The sequence below is a fragment of the Lissotriton vulgaris genome, chromosome 7, assembly GCF_964263255.1.
Source record: "Lissotriton vulgaris chromosome 7, aLisVul1.2, whole genome shotgun sequence".
Classification (NCBI taxonomy): domain Eukaryota; kingdom Metazoa; phylum Chordata; class Amphibia; order Caudata; family Salamandridae; genus Lissotriton; species Lissotriton vulgaris.
In genome coordinates, this window is record NC_141695.1 from 1,753,330,124 (window position 1) to 1,753,347,973 (window position 17,850).

A 17,850-nucleotide genomic window follows, 5' to 3' on the forward strand; every position below is an offset into this window, starting at 1 on the left:
GGCCCCACACTCCCAGCCCCTGGAGAGAGCCCCCTACAGCAGAAGCCCCACACTCCCAGCCCATGAAAAGAGCCCCCTCCAGCAAAAGACCCACACTACCAGCCCCTGGAGAGATCCCCCTCCAGCAAAGCCCCACACTCCCAGCCCTGTAGAGAGCCTCCTCCAGCAAAAGCCCCACACTCTCAGCCCCTGGAGAGAGCCCCCTCAAGCAAAAGCCCCACACTCCCAGCACCTGGAGAGAGCCCCCTCCAGCAAAGGCCCCACTCTCCCTGCCCTGGAGAGAGTCCCCTGCAGCAAAGCCCCACACCCCCAGCCCTTGGAGAGCCCCCTCCAGCAAAAGCCACACACTTCCAGCCCCTAGAGAGAGCCCCCTCCAGCAAAAACCCACACTCCCAGCCCCTGGAGAGAGCCCCCTCCAGCAAAAACCCACACTCCCGGCCCCTGGAGAGATCCCCCTCCAGCAAAGCCGCACACTCACAGCCCTTGGAGAGAGCCCCCTCCAGCAAAAACCCACACTCCCGGCCCCTGGAGAGATCCCCCTCCAGCAAAGCCGCACACTCACAGCCCTTGGAGAGAGCCCCCTCCAGCAAAAGCCACACACTCCCAGCCCATTGAGAGCGCCCTCGAGCAAAAGCCCCCACACTCCCAGCCCCTGGAGAGAGCTCCCTTCAGCAAAAGCTCCACACCCCCAGCCCCCGGAGAGAGCCCCCTCCAGCAAAAGCCCCACACTCCCAGCCCCTGGAGAGAGCCCCCTCCAGCAAAAGCCCCACACTCCCAGCCCCTGGAGAGAGCCCCTCCAGCAAAAGCCCCACACTCCCAGCCTCTGGAGAGAGCCCCCTCCAGCAAAAGCCCCACACTCCCAGCCCCTGGAGAGAGCCCACTCCAGCAAAGCCCCACACTCCCGGCCCCTGGAGAGATCCCCCTCCAGCAAAGCCCCACACTCCCAGCCCCTGGAGAGCCCCCTCCAGCATAAGCCCCACACTCCCAGCCCCTGGAGAGAGCCCCCTAAAGCAAAAGCCCCACACCCCCAGCCCCTGGAGAGAGCCCCCTCCAGCATAAGCCCCACACCCCCAGCCCCTGGAGAGAGCCCCCTCCAGCATAAGCCCCACACCCCCAGCCCCTGGAGAGAGCCCCCTCCAGCATAAGCCCCACACTCCCAGCCCCTGAAGAGAGCCCCTCCAGCATAAGCCCCACACCCCCAGCCCCTGGAGAGAGCCCCCTCCAGCATAAGCCCCACACTCCCAGCCCCTGGAGAGATCCCCCTCCAGCAAAGCCCCACACTCCCAGCACCTGGGGAGAGCCCCCTCCAGCAAAAGCCCCACACTCCCGGCCCCTGGAGAGATCCCCCTCCAGCAAAGCCCCACACTCCCAGCACCTGGGGAGAGCCCCCTCCAGCAAAAGCCCCACACTCCCGGCCCCTGGAGAGATCCCCCTCCAGCAAAGCCCCACACTCCCAGCCACTGGAGAGCCCCCTCCAGCAAAGGCCCCACACTCCCAGCCCCTGGAGAGAGCTCCCTTCAGCAAGGCCACACACTCCCAGCCCCTGGAGAGAGCCCCCTCCAGCAAAGCCCCACACTCCCAGCCTCTGGAGAGAGCCCTCCAGCAAAAGCCCCACACCCCCAGCTCCTGGAGAAGCGTGGCTCACTGGTTAGAGCAGGCAGACCCTGAAGCAGAGGTCAGACCCGGGACCAGGGTTCGATTCCCGACGCGGCAGGGTGTTGAGCTCATATGTCCACGGACTCGATAATTCTCGCTTCGGTGCCTGATCTAATCATGGGTTCACACTCTGCAACTCTGGGCATTAAGCTTGCTTAATCTCCACAACGGCCCCCCGCGGCGGGATGCCTGGCTTTCACCTTGGGGATGCCCTGTAGGGGCTATCTCACAGGGAAAAACCAGGACGGGTTCCCAAGGCAAGCGCGGAGATACCCCTTCGGGGGTCGATTCTGGCGCTATATAAGAAATGTAATAATAATAATAATAATAAGAGAGTCCCCTCCAGCAAAGGCCCCACACTCCCAGCACCTGGAGAGAGCTCCCTCCATAAAAAGCCCCCACACTCCCAGCCCCTGGAGAGAGCCCCCTCCAGCAAAAGCCCCACACTCCCAGCACCTGGAGAGAGCTCCCTCCAGCAAAAGCCCCACACTCCCAGCCCCTGGAGAGAGCCCCCTCCTGCAAAGCCCCACACTCCCAGCCTCTGGAGAGAGCCCCCTCCAGCAAAGGCCCCACACTCCCAGCCTCTGGAGAGAGCCCCCTCCAGCAAAGGCCCCACACTCCCAGCCTCTGGAGAGAGCCCCCCTCCAGCAAAAGCCCCACACTCCCAGTCCCTGGAGAGAGCTCCCTCCAGCAAAGGCCACACACTCCCAGCCCCTGGAGAGAGCCCCCTCCAGCAAAGCCCCACACTCCCAGCCTCTGGAGAGAGCCCCCTCCAGCAAAGGCCCCACACTCCCAGCCTCTGGAGAGAGCCCCCCTCCAGCAAAGGCCCCACACTCCCTGCCTCTGGAAAGAGCCCCCCTCCAGCAAAGTCCCCACACTCCCAGTCCCTAAAGAGAGCCCCCCTCCAGCAAAAGCCCCACACTCCCAGCACCTGGGGAGAGCCGCCTCCAGCAAAGGCCCCACACTCCCAGCCTCTGGAGAGAGCCCCCCTCCAGCAAAGTCCTCACACTCCCAGCCCCTAAAGAGAGCCCCCCTCCAGCAAAAGCCCCACACTCCCAGCACCTGGAGAGATCCCCCTCCAGCAAAGGCCCCACACTCCCAGCCCCTGGTGAGAGCCCCCTCTAGCAAAGCCCCACACTCCCAGCACCTGGAGTGACCCCCCTCCAGCAATTCCTACACTCCCAGCTCCAGCCCCTGGAGAGAGTCCGCTCCAGCAAAAGCCCCACACTCCCAGCCTCTGGAGAGAGCCCCCTCCAGCAAAAGCCCCACACTCCCAGCCCCTGGAGAGAGCCTCCTCCAGCAAAGGCCCCACACTCCCAGCCCCTGGAGAGAGCCCCCTCCAGCAAAAGACCCCCACTCCCAGCCCTGTAGAGAACCTTCACCAGCAAAGCCCCACACTCCCAGCCACTGGAGAGAGCCCCCTCCAGCAAAAGCCCCACACTCCCAGCCCCTGGAGAGAGCCCCCTCCTGCAAAGCCCCACACTCCCAGCCTCTGGAGAGAGCCCCCTCCAGCAAAGGCCCCACACTCCCAGCCTCTGGAGAGAGCCCCCTCCAGCAAAGGCCCCACACTCCCAGCCTCTGGAGAGAGCCCCCCTCCAGCAAAAGCCCCACACTCCCAGCCCCTGGAGAGAGCTCCCTCCAGCAAAAGCCACACACTCCCAGCCCCTGGAGAGAGCCCCCTCCAGCAAAGCCCCACACTCCCAGCCTCTGGAGAGAGCCCCCTCCAGCAAAGGCCCCACACTCCCAGCCTCTGGAGAGAGCCCCCCTCCAGCAAAGGCCCCACACTCCCTGCCTCTGGAAAGAGCCCCCCTCCAGCAAAGTCCCCACACTCCCAGCCCCTAAAGAGAGCCCCCCTCCAGCAAAAGCCCCACACTCCCAGCACCTGGGGAGAGCCCCCTCCAGCAAAGGCCCCACACTCCCAGCCTCTGGAGAGAGCCCCCCTCCAGCAAAGTCCCCACACTCCCAGCCCCTAAAGAGAGCCCCCCTCCAGCAAAAGCCCCACACTCCCAGCACCTGGAGAGATCCCCCTCCAGCAAAGGCCCCACACTCCCAGCCCCTGGTGAGAGCCCCCTCTAGCAAAGCCCCACACTCCCAGCACCTGGAGAGATCCCCCTCCAGCAATTCCCACACTCCCAGCTCCAGCCCCTGGAGAGAGTCCGCTCCAGCAAACGCCCCACACTCCCAGCCTCTGGAGAGAGCCCCCTCCGGCAAAAGCCCCACACTCCCAGCCCCTGGAGAGAGCCTCCTCCAGCAAAGGCCCCACACTCCCAGCCCCTGGAGAGAGCTCCCTCCAGCAAACGCCCCACACTCCCAGCCTTGTAGAGAACCTTCTCCAGCAAAGCCCCACACTCCCAGCCACTGGAGAGAGCCCCCTGCAGCAAAAGCCCCACACTCCCAGCCCCTAAAGAGAGCCCCCTCCAGCAAAGGCCCCACACTCCCAGCCCCTGGAGAGAGCCCCCCTCCAGCAAAGTCCCCACACTCCCAGGCCCTAAAGAGAGCCCCCCTCCAGCAAAAGCTCCACACTCCCAGCACCTGGGGAGAGCCCCCTCCAGCAAAGGCCCCACACTCCCAGCCCCTGGAGAGAGCCCCCCTCCAGCAAAGTCCCCACACTCCCAGCCCATTGAGAGCCCCCTCCAGCAAAAGCCCCACACTCCCAGCACCTGGGGAGATCCCCCTCCAGCAAAGCCTCACACTCCCAGCCCCTGGAGAGAGCCCCCTCCAGCAAGAGCCCCACACTCCCAGCCCCTGGAGAGAGCCCCCTCCAGCAAAAGCCCCCACACTCCCAGCCCCTGGAGAGAGCTCCCTCCAGCAAAGGCCACACACTCCCAGCCCCTGGAGAGAGCCCCCTCCAGCAAAGCCCCACACTCCCAGCCTCTGGAGAGAGCCCCCTCCAGCAAAGGCCCCACACTCCCAGCCTCTGGAGAGAGCCCCCCTCCAGCAAAGGCCCCATACTCCCTGCCTCTGGAAAGAGCCCCCCTCCAGCAAAGTCCCCACACTCCCAGCCCCTAAAGAGAGCCCCCCTCCAGCAAAAGCCCCACACTCCCAGCACCTGGGGAGAGCCCCCTCCAGCAAAGGCCCCACACTCCCAGCCTCTGGAGAGAGCCCCCCTCCAGCAAAGTCTCAAAAACTCCCAGCCCCTAAAGAGAGCCCCCCCTCCAGCAAAAGCCCCACACTCCCAGCACCTGGAGAGATCCCCCTCCAGCAAAGGCCCCACACTCCCAGCCCCTGGTGAGAGCCCCCTCTAGCAAAGCCCCACACTCCCAGCCCCTGGAGAGAGCCCCTCCGGCAAAAGCCCCACACTCCCAGCCCCTGGAGAGAGCCTCCTCCAGCAAAGGCCCCACACTCCCAGCCCCTGGAGAGAGCCTCCTCCAGCAAAGGCCCCACACTCCCAGCCCCTGGAGAGAGCCTCCTCCAGCAAAGGCCCCACACTCCCAGCCCCTGGAGAGAGTCCCCTCCAGCAAAAACCCACACTCCCAGCCCCTGGAGAGAGCCCCCTCCAGCAAAAGCCCCACACTCCCGGCCCCTGGAGAGAGCCCCCTCCAGCAAAGGCCCCACACCCTCAGCCATTGGAGAGCCCCCTCCAGCAAAGGCCCCACACTCCCAGCCACTGGAGAGAGCCTCCTGCAGCAAAAGCCCCACACTCCCAGCCCCTAAAGAGAGCCCCCACCAGCAAAAGCCCCACACTCCCAGCCCCTGGAGAGAGTCCCCTCCAGCAAAGGCCCCACACTCCCAGCCCCTGGAGAGAGCCCCATCCAGCAAAGGCCCCACACTCCCAGCCGCTGGAGAGAGCCCCCTCCAGCAAAAGCCCCACACTCCCAGCCCCTGGAGAGCCCCCCTCCAGCAAAGTCCCCACACTCTTAGCCCCTGGAGAGAGCCCCCTCCAGCAAAAGCCCCACACTCCCAGCCCCTGGAGAGCCCCCCTCCAGCAAAGGCCCCACACTCCCAGCCCCTGGAGAGAGCCCCCTCCAGCAAAGGCCACACACTCCCAGCACCTGGAGAGAGCCCCCTCCAGCAAAGCCCCACACTCCCAGCCCCTGGAGAGATCCCCCTTCAGCAAAGGCCCCACACTCCCAGCCCCTGAAGAGCGCCCCCTCCAGCAAAAGCCCCACACTCCCAGCCTCTTCTCGCCCTCACCCTCCCAGCATGCACTGCTGACCCGTCTATCATCACACCGGCTGTGACGTCACTGCGGAGTCTTTTAAACAAACAGCACCAAATAAAGGTTTGTTTAAAATTACTACAGTTTGACATTTGTGAGGGCTCTTTCTCTACCCTACCCTGGACATTCCGGGTCCTCCCATAGAACCTGTTGGTCCTGTACCCACGCCCACCTCCAAATATTAGCCTTTAGCAACTCAACAAAAGGTGCAACCCCCCCCCCCCCTCGACAGCCCCCAACCTCATAACAAAGAGAAACAAACGGGCGGGACTTAAGATCACCCAGTGAGAAGAGCAAGCTTGCCTCAAGGCGCTTGTTATATTAACTTTGTTTGCATAGTGCCGGGTTCCCCGTTTTCTTGGCGCCACTCTGGTTGTCTACTGTAGTCTCGGCTTCTGTTTAGCCGCCTTGTCAGAGGCAAGCTGATTAGCAGCATGTGGTAGATAGCGTTGCACAACACAACCACGCATTTCTTAACCATGCATGCCTAAACAACGTGTTCTGAACCATGATGTATCTTTACCACAAAATTGCATTGTAAAGGCATGATTGATAAAGGGATACGCGTGGTAAAGTTTACACCCCAAGCCCCTGTCCAAAGCCCTAAAATCTGATATCCCAGCCCTGCCATCCACCCCACCCCAGCCCTAAAAATTACCTGACCTCCACCCTGAGCCCTAAAACCTGCCGAAAAAACAACCCCGATCCCAGCCTCCCCCCAAGCCCTAAACCTGACCCCTAGCCTTAAAAACTACCCTAACACCCCTGCCCTGAGCCCTAAAATCCAGCCCCAGCCCTGAAAACTACCCCAGTCGACCTCTGCCTGAGCCCTAAAATCCCGCCCCAGCCCTAAAAACGACCCCAATCACCCTTGTCCTGAGCCCTAAAAACTACCCCCCTAAAACCCAACACCAGCCCCACTTACCAAGCCACGTCCTTCTTTTCCAGTTCCTCTCCCCGCCCATCCGCTCTACATCTAGACCGCTGACTGCCTTAACCATGCATATTCGTGACTAAAGCATATCCGTGGTAGTGGTAGATGCGTGATTCAGGCAAGGGGGGTTTCCACTTGCACTGAAATGGCATGCGTGGCTCAGCCCGCGTTGTAAAGGCCGTTTCCCGGCAGATAGAGTTGGGCGAGCCAAGAAATGTAAGAGAAGGGCCGCTCGGCTTGACTCTGAGCGGGTATACAAGGCGAACCAATCAGATCATGGTCAGCACGGAGACAGCCCTACTCTCCATGGTGGAACACCTGCGCATGGTGCTAGATTCGGGTCAAACGGCGGCGCTTGTTTTATTAGATCTTAACACCGCCTTTGACACCGTCTCTCACAGGATTCTTCTTCAGCGCCTGGAGGAAGTTGGCATCATAGGGACTGCCCTCCAGTGGTTCCGCTCTTTTCTTGCCGATCGATCTTTCTGCGTGGCTATTCCGCCCCCACCAGTCCAAATTCCACCCTCTGGGCCTTGGGGTTCCCCAGGGATCCTCGCTGAACCCCACGTTGTTCAATCTATACTTGAGGCCGTTGGCTGATGTCGTCAAGCAGTGGGGCATGACTATGGTCTCATATGCTGACGACACTCAGTTGGCGGTCACGCTCAGCGGGGACTCTCGCTTGGATGCCCCAAGGTTTCAGAATGGACTTCGGGCGGTTGCCAGCTGGATGAATTCCAACTGTCTCCAGCTGAACGCAAAAAAAACAGAGATCATGATCATCGGCAAGCAGGCGGAACTCTGGGGCGACATATGGTGGCCTCCTGAACTTGGGACCACCCGACTCCTGTAACGGAGATAAAAAATCTCGGGGTGTGGTTAGATCCTGCCCTTAGCTTCATTTGTCACACCAAGAGAACTGCTGCATGCTGTTTTGGCATTTTGCGAAGTCTCAGACCAGTCTTGAAATTTTTTGACGCCTCGACCAGGCAGCTTGTGGTGCAGGCGACGGTGGTTTCTCGACTTGACTACGCCAGCTCCCTCCTGGTAGGGGTTAACCAGGCTGAAATCATACGTCTGCAACGTGTTCAGAACGTGGCAGCCAGAGCAGTGGTGGGTCTGCCCAGGTTCTGTTCCGTTGCCAACACCTTGCGTTCCCTTCATTGGCTACCGGTTAAGCAGAGGATTCAATTTAAAGTGCTTTGCCTGTCTTACAAAATCCTCAAGGGCTCCTCTGCCCAGATTCTTACTAACCTTTTGTCCCCGTACGTTCCTGCCCGTTCTTTAAGATCTTTGGGCCATGAACTTGCAGTGGTTCCTCGGTTTAAGCTTAGCCGAGCTGGAGGCCGCTCATTTCGAGTGCGGGCTGCGGTCTTGTGGAACTCCCTTCCTCTAAAGATCCGTGCGCTGGATGATCTTCTCTCATTTCGTAGGGTCATTAAGACCTTTCTATTTCCTTAAGCCTGTTGGCTCTTTTTTATTCTTCTGCGCTCTTAGTTGTGTTGTGTTGTTTACTTTGTCAAGCGCCAGGACGCTCCTTCGCTGTGCGCGATATAAGTCCCCATAACATAACATAACATAACATGTGAGACAGGCTGGAGGGCGGGCGATGGGAAGGTGGGGGTGGGAGGGCAAGGAAGCATGCAAGGGCAGTAGCAGACTTACCCATAGGCGGCTACAGACATGCTGTGACAGGCTGAACGTTTAGAGAGCGGGTGGGATACAAGGGCTGGGGGGTGGAGGGGCTGGAGGCAGCAGAAGGCTGACCCGCTGGGGGCTACAGACGTGTAAAAGGCTGGAGGGGTAGGGAGTGGGTGGGGTGCAAGGGATGGGGGGAGCAGGTTTACCCATAGGTGGACATGGCTGTTCTTTGACAGATTGACAGGGTAGGCAGTGGGTGGGATGCAATGGCTGGAGGGGTGGGCACCAGCACTCTGACCCATTGGAGGGCACAGCATAAACTGGGGTACACGCAGGTAGATGGTGTCCACCCTCTGGTTTTACAGGGTGGACGCTGTGCTCCCTGCCAAGAAGTTGGGCACCAGTGTAATAAGTAACATTCAGGTTATGATCAGCTGCTACAGAGATACATTATGCCAGTTCTATCCAAATTGTGTGCTGAATAATTCAATTTTAAAACAGATCCTGCTAAGTAGACTTGCGGCCTTGCCAATAAAATACATAAATGTCCGCTGGAAATCCCTTGCGACACTTACCTCTTGTAGACTGTGCCACCAACACGAGGAATCTTCGGCCCATCTTGTCTGTATTTGTCCAAATCTGAGGTACGTACGCTGCACTTTAGGAAAGCCACTGGGCATATTATCAAGGGCTTTATCTCCGCTTTAGATGCACTTTTCGCCGCTAAAGCGGAGATAATGCAATCGCCCTATTAACAAGGCAGCGCAAACATGCATTAGTGCATGTTTGCTGCCTTTTTTAGTAATGCCTCGCTTTGCATCGCTAATGAGATGCATAGTAAGCGTATCTTCAGGAAAGAACAGGGAAATTGATCGCTAACCGCACATCGCGGTATCAACAAGCCGGCCCAGGCAACGCTCAGAGATGAAAAAAGCAGTGCTAACCGCTGACATCGCTCAAAACCAACGTTTGGAAATTTTCCGACTTAGCCATGTGCATAATGGGAGGTGCATTGTAAGGTTACATCCACTTCTCCCTATTATCAACATTTTACTCAGCGCAATGCTGACTTCGCTGGTTTTCAGGCAATATTGCTTTAAATCGCCGTATATCAAAGGTTTAACATCGCCTGTTAGCAAATCATTGTAAATATGCCGCTAACAAGGCAATGTGAACCAGCAAGATACGGCGATAATGCAAATCTCGCTAAGCGCAATATGCGATGATTACCGCGGCCCCTTGTTGATATCCCCCCAATTTTTTTAAACTACGGCACTCGCAGTTGTACAGAAGCAATGGAACTCCTTTTTAATTTGGAAACCCCAACAGAACTGCCAAGGCTAGCAAAATTGCATGACACCTTCAAAGGGTACTAAGTGAAAGCCAAGCATTGGGCTAAGGCGATATAGAAGAAACCTCACTATTGTTTAAAGTGGAATATATACCCAAAGTCTTAATGGTTTCTTCTTTTATTCTTCTAATTGTGTTTAATATGAAACTAATTACAAGTTTCACCAAGCAATGTTCTGAAAGGACAAATGTGTATAGCTTTTGTAACAATTTTTAGGTTTTGCCTGGGGCACGGAGCTTTAGCTCCGCCCCCAGGAGAAATCTTTAGTTTTCAGTATGGGTGCCTTGAATACGCCCTCTGTTCCATTGGCTAGCTCCATAAATGGAGTCTAGCCATTGGAACAGAGATCTGTCCGTCAAGGCCGGACCAGATTCGGGGGCGTTCCCGCAATTTTTTCGCTCTCCGCCCCTCTGTGCGCGTCATCTCGGCGGTGGGCGTGTTGTTTTTTCGCCGCCGGAGGAAGTCTTGGTCCAGCGTTTGCGATCAGCCTCTCGTCAGCGGCGCCTGTGCAGCGTGTGTTCACTGGGCGCAGGAGGCGGAGGCTGTGCCTGCGCGGGGCGGTGTGTGTAACTGTAGGCTTTAATTTAAACGGGGACGCTGTGCAAGTTGAAGGTAATTAAAGGGAGATGGAGGTCATTTATTGTCGGCGGTGAAGAAAATGGTGGGGCTGCACGTCCGTTTGCACATCAAAGAAGCGATCAGGATTTGAGTTGCGAAGGTCACTTAGGCTGTTGGTCCAGCGTTTGCGATCAGCCTCTCATCAGCGGCGCCTGTGCAGCGTGTGTTCACTGGGCGCAGGAGGCGGAGGCTGTGCCTGCGCGGGGCGGTGTGTGTAACTGTGGGCTTTAATTTAAACGGGGACGCTGTGCAAGTTGAAGGCAATTAAAGGGAGATGGAGGTCATTTATTGTCGGCAGCGAAGAAAATGGTGGGGCTTCACGTCCGTTTGCACATCAAAGAAGCGATCAGGATCTGAGTTGCGAAGGTCACGTAGGCTGCCAACCAAGCTTTCGTACAAGTGGTTGAGCAGAAATCTGAAGCCGACGCTTTTGACACTTCAGCAGCAGAAACCATAGGTAGTCGTTTCTCACTGCCTAGAAGTATACCCAGGCTGAGGTGTCCGGTTATCAGCATCAGTGGCCTCTAGGTGCATGGATAGGGCCTGGTGTGGCACAACCCTGGTACTCTCAGCCCTCTTATTCCCTGGCTGCGCCTTCATCTGTCTGGCGGAGAATCATGGCGCTGTGACGGTCTGCTGACAGGCGCTTATCGCCCCCACCCACCCCTTTCTGACGTCCCAGCTTCGAACAAGAGCACAGGGCGCCCCCTCTGGGTACTGTAACTCGAGAAAGCTGCTGGGCAGGTGAGGCAGGCCAGGTTTCACTGCCTGGAGCAGTGTTTAGAAGCGCCGCCCCGTCCTGCCTCGAGTTGGCACCCTGTACTGTCACCACAAAGTATGATACTCGCGGCACTGCCCGTCGCTGGCAGTGATGATGATGCCACATCCACGCAAACACTAGTACATGTAATTTTCGACTTGGCCTGCAGTTTCTGCTAGTCAGTGCGAGGGACGACATGATGTGAAAAACGTTCACAAGTTTCACCCCTAACCACTATGCGGGCAGACATTACTGGCCAGCAGCTCGCCTCCGCCGCTGGCAGTACACCAGGGTCGCCTTTGTTCGGTAGTGACCTGGCTTGGGCGGAATTGTATTTAGCTCCCTCGTTATCGCTGAATTCGGGAGCGGTGGCCCCCCCTTTTATGCCTATAAGGTAGTCTCCCTAGCAGAACCTCTTCGGGCATCTCTAGAGTCACCAAAGCACCTCCCACAACTCTCCTGAATCACCCACTGAATATCTCCATCACACTGGTGGAGTATTGGGGCTAGTGGGAGGTGAGTGTTATGGAAGGGAGGGGTTGGTGGGTAGCTGCATGGGGTAGGTGAGCAGGCTAGAACTAGGGCATATGGCGTTATAAACGGCGCTTGTGGTGTTAATAAGCGATTAAAACCACTTTACACAAGCACTGGAGCTAGGTGAGAATGGCACTGCTTGTGGCATGACATTACTGCAAACCGCTTCATGCGCCCCACAGTAGCTTAGTGTGAGAAATGGGGTTTCTGATTGGCTACAGTATGCACCTAAGGCATGCAGAACCCAACACTAGTGCGGAGAGGGAGACCGGCGATATCACTACCAAGGTCCTGCGAGGCTCCCGTGTCGCGGTGGAGCCCCGCCTGCTTGGAAGGCTGTAGGGAGAAGAAGCAGCCGAGGAGAGGAGCGAAGTCCCCGAGGAGAATGCCCGGTGAGTGATATGGGCTGGGGGGAGCTCTGGTGACGCTGTGGGGCCTGCGAGAGGCACAGTTTTGGCAGGCAAGGTGAGCGGCACCGTCTGGTCAGAGGGCCGTGCCCACAGGAGGCCCCTTTTCTTCCTGAGTCCCCCGAGCGGGACTCCATCGTAACGGCAGCAGATGAGCGGCCCTGTGGCAGCGGGCCGCCCGCTCCACCAACGTGGGGCATTGTTTGTTTTAAGAGCCTAGTGACAGGCTTCGGGGGCATTTTCATTTACAGAGAGCCCAGAGGGGCTCAGCGGGCACCTTGGTGATGTCGAGCCCCCAGAGGCTGGGCTCCAACGACGGCCGCATTTTTGTTAAGAGCCTGCTTTGACTTGTAACTGGGGTGATTGTTTGGGTTCTAGTGCTACAGATCACGGTGGGCCTGATTCCCGTGCTTGTCGTGTGGATGATTACCTGGCTGGTTCTGCTGCTTTCTATTAGGATGTTTGCTAGGTGGGTTCTTAAAGGGAATTTAGGTGGATTCTCTGCATTGAAAGTGGTTTTATGACGATGGCTTGGCTGGGTTCTAGATTTTGACCTTATGATTACTTTGCAGGATATGGTACATGTCCTTAACATGATTTATTAACTAAGTGTCCTGTTTTGCAATGATTTCACTGATGGGTCTGGTGTTGTCCTCTGCTTTGTGTCCATCTCATTGTGTGTCCTTCTAAGGTATTCTGGAATGTGAAGTGTGGTGTCAGGTGTGTCTGTGCCGTTCTGCCCTCCGTTACAATCAGCCCCCCCCTCGATTTTGTGTCCTTCTGCCCTCCGTCTGCCTAGTGTTTTGTGCCGTTCTGCCTACCCTTAGAATCATCCCCCCTCGTTTTTGTGTCTGTCTGCCTCGTGATTTGTGCCGTTCTGCCCTCCGTTAGAATCATCCCCCCCTCGTTTTTGTGTCCCTTCTTCCCTCTGTCTGCCTGGTGTTTTGTGCCGTTCTGCCCTCTGTTACAATCACCCCCCCTCGTTTTGTGTCCTTCTTCCCTCTGTCTGCCTGGTGTTTTGTGCCAATCTGCCCTCAGTTATAATTGTTTCCCCTCGTTTTTGTGTCCTTCTGCCCTCTGTCTGCCTGGAGTTTTGTGCCGTTCCTCCACCTGAACTGAGCCCTTTAAAATAAGGCCATGCTCCAAAAAGTACTGCAGCCCCCTGCCCTGAACCATAAAAAACTGCCCCCTACCTCCGTGAAGTACTCTGACTCGGCTCCCTACCCTCCCTTGGCGCCTAAAACTGTCCCCTGCCATGCACCCTACAAAGCCTCGACTTAGTAAACTGACCCTTCTCTGTGTGCTTCGAGGCCGTAAAATGTAAGCCTAGGCACAAATGGATGGTTGGAATTGTAGGGTAAAGTTTTATTTAATGTGATTTTATGTAGCGCAAACCTTACCCGAAGGTGTCAGAGCGGTTTACATAAGAACCAGTTGCCAAACCTAAGGACTTTGATTTACATGCGTTAAGTAAAAGATACAAACAGGAAAACAATTGAAATGTACTAGATGTAGTCACACAAAGAAGAGACTGTTGTTTCTCGTTATATTTCTATATACATATGGAAGGGATATGAATAGATGTACTGCAAGAGTCACATAGGAATGTTAGAGTAGAAAGGTCTACTGCATATACTAGTGAATACAGTCATCTCTATATACAGAAAAAATGAGTTATATTTAGAGGGGTCGGAGTGGGACGCAGTGGGTGGATGGATGCATGATGGATGGATGTATGCATGATGCATGGATGTATGGGTAGATGCATGGATGGGTTGTTGGTTGGATTGGTTGGTGGATTGCATAAATTGTTGAGGGATTGGCTGTATATATGCATCTATCCATCCACCCATCCATGCATCTATCCATACACCCATCCATACACCCATCCATGCATGCACCCATCCATGCATCCACCAACTCATCCATGCAAGCATTACAACAAGAGCCCGCAGCTCTCCTTCGTCTCTCCTCGCCCCCCCTTCCCTGAGCCCGCAGTTCTCCTTCATCTCTCCTCACCCCCCCTTCCCTGAGCCCACAGCTCTCCTTCGTCTCTCCTCGCCCCCATTCCCTGTGCCCTGCCCTGCTATTGTAAATGACAAGGCCATTTATTTATGTTAAAAACAACATAAATAAAAATAATGTCAAGAGCAATGCCAATAGCTCTAACTTTAACAAAGGCAAAACCATTGCATTGTAAATGCTTGTTATTAATTGAAACAAATAAAAACATATTCCTTCATTTAGTAAAATAAGCTGCAATTTTCCGACACCGGGACACATTCAGCAGCGGCTGCAAGTTGTCGCCTTTCCTTTCAGGGCAGCAAAATGCAGGCAGGTGGCTGGACTCAAAACAAAGGCCAACGTTAAAGGGCCATCAGCCCTTCTTTTGTTCCAATATAACCCTGGCAAGGAGCTTTCTCAGCCTCACCCATAGATGTGAATGTACCTGAGGGGAAACAACGGATCATGGCTCTTCATCTCTTCACAGCTACTTAAGAGAGACTCGGATTTAGGGGTAAACTTGTGACCTTGGTCAGAACCCACAATTAGGCAGTAGGCATGCACTGCAAGAATACCAGATGCATCAGTCTGTAGGAGTATTGTATTAATACTTTTATAGCAGTACTCATCCCAGTATAGGGTGTTAGAGCACATTAAGTCACACGTGCACATTAGACATTGGGAATAAATCATGCAAGTGGGTACATCCATGAACAGGAAATGTTACAAGAGGTGTTCTAAGGTTCAGGAGCCAGATTCCATCCTTCAGAGCACTTTGCTGTGTTAGAAGGGTTGCAATTTATGAACTGCAAGTAACAAAGGATCTCCATGTTAAAAGCCGTAACCCACGTCCATGGCTAGAGAAAATAAAAACTTTAATCTGATACATGCTGTGCTTAGCTCGAGCTCACCCTGCTCGGTACACCCCTTTGACTGCTCCGGAGATGGGTGCGTGGGGGAGGGACAGGAGAGGGACAGGCACAGACCTCACCAGGCACTCTACTGTGACTTCTTCTGAGACAGTTGTCCGAAGGAGAGACGGGAGAGGGTCAGGTTCAGACCTCATCTCCACAACTCTGAGACTGCTTCTGGGACATCACACCCAGCGCATGAGGAAGAGATAGGAGGGGGACAGGTACAGAATCTACATTATTTTTTTCACGATAGAGTGAGAGAAGAATTAAACCGCTGCAGTCTCCCGTTCGTAGTCTTAACACATATAAGCAACCGCAGCCTCAAGAATTCTCCTCGGGAACTCAGGATTTGATTTAAAAAAAAATATACTCTGTTAGGATGCAATGAAATCCCTACGCTTTTGCTTCGATGGTGCGGGTATCCAAAGGTATTGGAGTAGACGCCTCACTCACTTCTCGTGACATGCTTCATCATCGGCGTCTATCCACACCCGGGTGAGATGATGCTACCCGGGCGGACTCAATCGTAGGTGGAATGGGAGTTCTTAGATAAAGCAATACTGGCCATGCAAGGATCCAGATGAGTGATGCTTAAAAATACCTCTAGGTATACCCAAACACTATGTTTTATTCCGAGGGGACCTGGGGTATGTATAAAAACATGAATTTATTGGGTTTTACCGAATATGATAGTTCAGTTGTACCCTTTTCAAAGTGCCAACATGTTTCGGCCCTCGCTAGGAACCCACGTGGGTCTGAGGCCTTCGTCAGGGCTATGTGTCTATTTTTTTATCCCTGCTGCTATATTGTGCACGCACTCCATGTACTCTTGGGAGGCCTAATGCTCTCACCTGACTTCTTTTCATCCACAGTAGATTTTCCACTGCTGTCTTTTATGAAGGGTCATGCGGATCAGGTGGTAGGGGCTGCCTTATTGTCACACATTCGTCAAAGGTTCAGCACCGCGGCATTGCCCTCACTCCGACCACCGCCGTATACTAGGCCTCACAAGAGTGCATGGAGTGCACAATATAGCATCAGGGATGAAAACATAGAGAAATAGCCCTGACGAAGGCCCAGGCCTAGACCCAGGTGGGCTCCCATCTATGGTTGAGTCCGCCCAGGTAGTTTCATCTTTTTTTTTTGGAAATCAAATCCTGAGTTCCCACGGAGATTTTTTGAGGCAGCAGTTGCTTATATATGTTAAGACAGACTCTACTTTGACTGCTTCTGAGACATGAGAGGGTCTGGCCCGGACTTCAACGGGCACTGCTTCCGAGACATCACACCCAGCACATGAGGTATGGACAGGGGGAGATCACACTTCGGGTTCACCCTGACCTGCACACCCCTTTGACTGCTCCTGAGACAGCACATCTGGTGCGTGAGGAAGAGACCGGAGACAGTCAGGCACCGACCTCAGCTGACACTCTCTCTCCAGGGGCGTAGCTTGGTCAGTAAGATTGGGAGTGGGCTTAAGATTTCCCAAAAATGACGCTGGCATGTAATATTAAAATATATTGTAAGACAAGTGGGGCACATGAGAGGGGCTTAAGAGGCAGTGGTAAGGGAAAAGAAATTTGGAAAGGCATGAATACCAACAATAGGAAAACACTATATTTTGTTAAATAATCAAACATGTTTGGGCATTTAAAACAGAGATGAGAGGAGGGTGTGTGCGTTTTTTTCACTGTGTGTTTGCAAAAATCCCAAGTGAAATCCGACAGACACCTCTCCATACCCGACTGAAAGTACATTTGACTGCCTTTGACACATCATCCATAGTACGTGAGGAAGAGACAGGAGAGGGTCAGGCAGAGACCTCAGCCGACACTCTCCATTGACAGCTCCTGAGACATCACGCCCAGGGTCGGATTGGCAAGGCGGGCATTCGGGAAACGGCCGAAGGGCCGATGTCTCAGTGCCCTCTGTGGGCCGGTTTTTTTCTCCCCTTTTTCAGTTCACAGAGAGTGCTCTCTGCTATCTGCTCTCTGTGAACTTGGGAAGGGGAGAAAAAAAAACGGCCCACAGAGCGCACGGAAACAGAGACAGAAATGAAAGCGCTTCACTGTGTGCCATGCAGTGATTATTAGCTGTGGCCTCACTTCACCCCCTGCCCCTGAAAAGCAATCACGCCAAGGGTGGGCTGGGGAGCGGTGATTGTCTGCGAAAATCGGCCTCCCTGGGGGCCAGGTGTTGCTCAGGCCTTGAGCCATTTCCACCTCGGCCCCCCTGGGGCCCACGCAGCCGAGAAACGGTGTTAATCTTAACACCTCGCCCACAGCCCCTCACATTTAGGGCACAGTGGGCGAGGAAGAATGGGTCTGGCTGTGGGGGCTAGGTGATGTTTTGAACTCCCACCATCTTCACCTCAGCCTTCCCCTGTCTACCATTGTGCTCCCCTGCCAAGACATTGCCCTGGGGCCTGGAGGGCTGGGGAGGGCTGATTAATTTACTAATTGCAGGGGCCATACTGCTGTTCATGTGCTCTTGAGCTAAGTAGGTTAGTAATAGCAGGGGCTTCCCTTCTTTTCAGGTGCTCCTGCACTGAAGTTCTTGAATAATTTTGTGACAGAAAGGGGCCTTGCTGTTTTTTTAGTTGCTCAGCATGTAGGCCATTGTCACCTTGGGCCTGTGTCCTGCGCAAGAACAGTATCCTCCCACTTTCATTCCTTATCTTTGCATAGGCATAGGTGGCCTAACGCCAGAGTTGCAGAGATGGGGATTCAAGTTTGAATCCCAGGGTCTGCTCAACAGCCTGTGATTCTGGGCAGATCACTTCCTCGCCCAGGCCCTTAAATAAAAAATCAGATCATGTGTACTGTAATTGGTACTCATGAATAGAACTCAAATAGCCTTTGTCTTGGGCTGA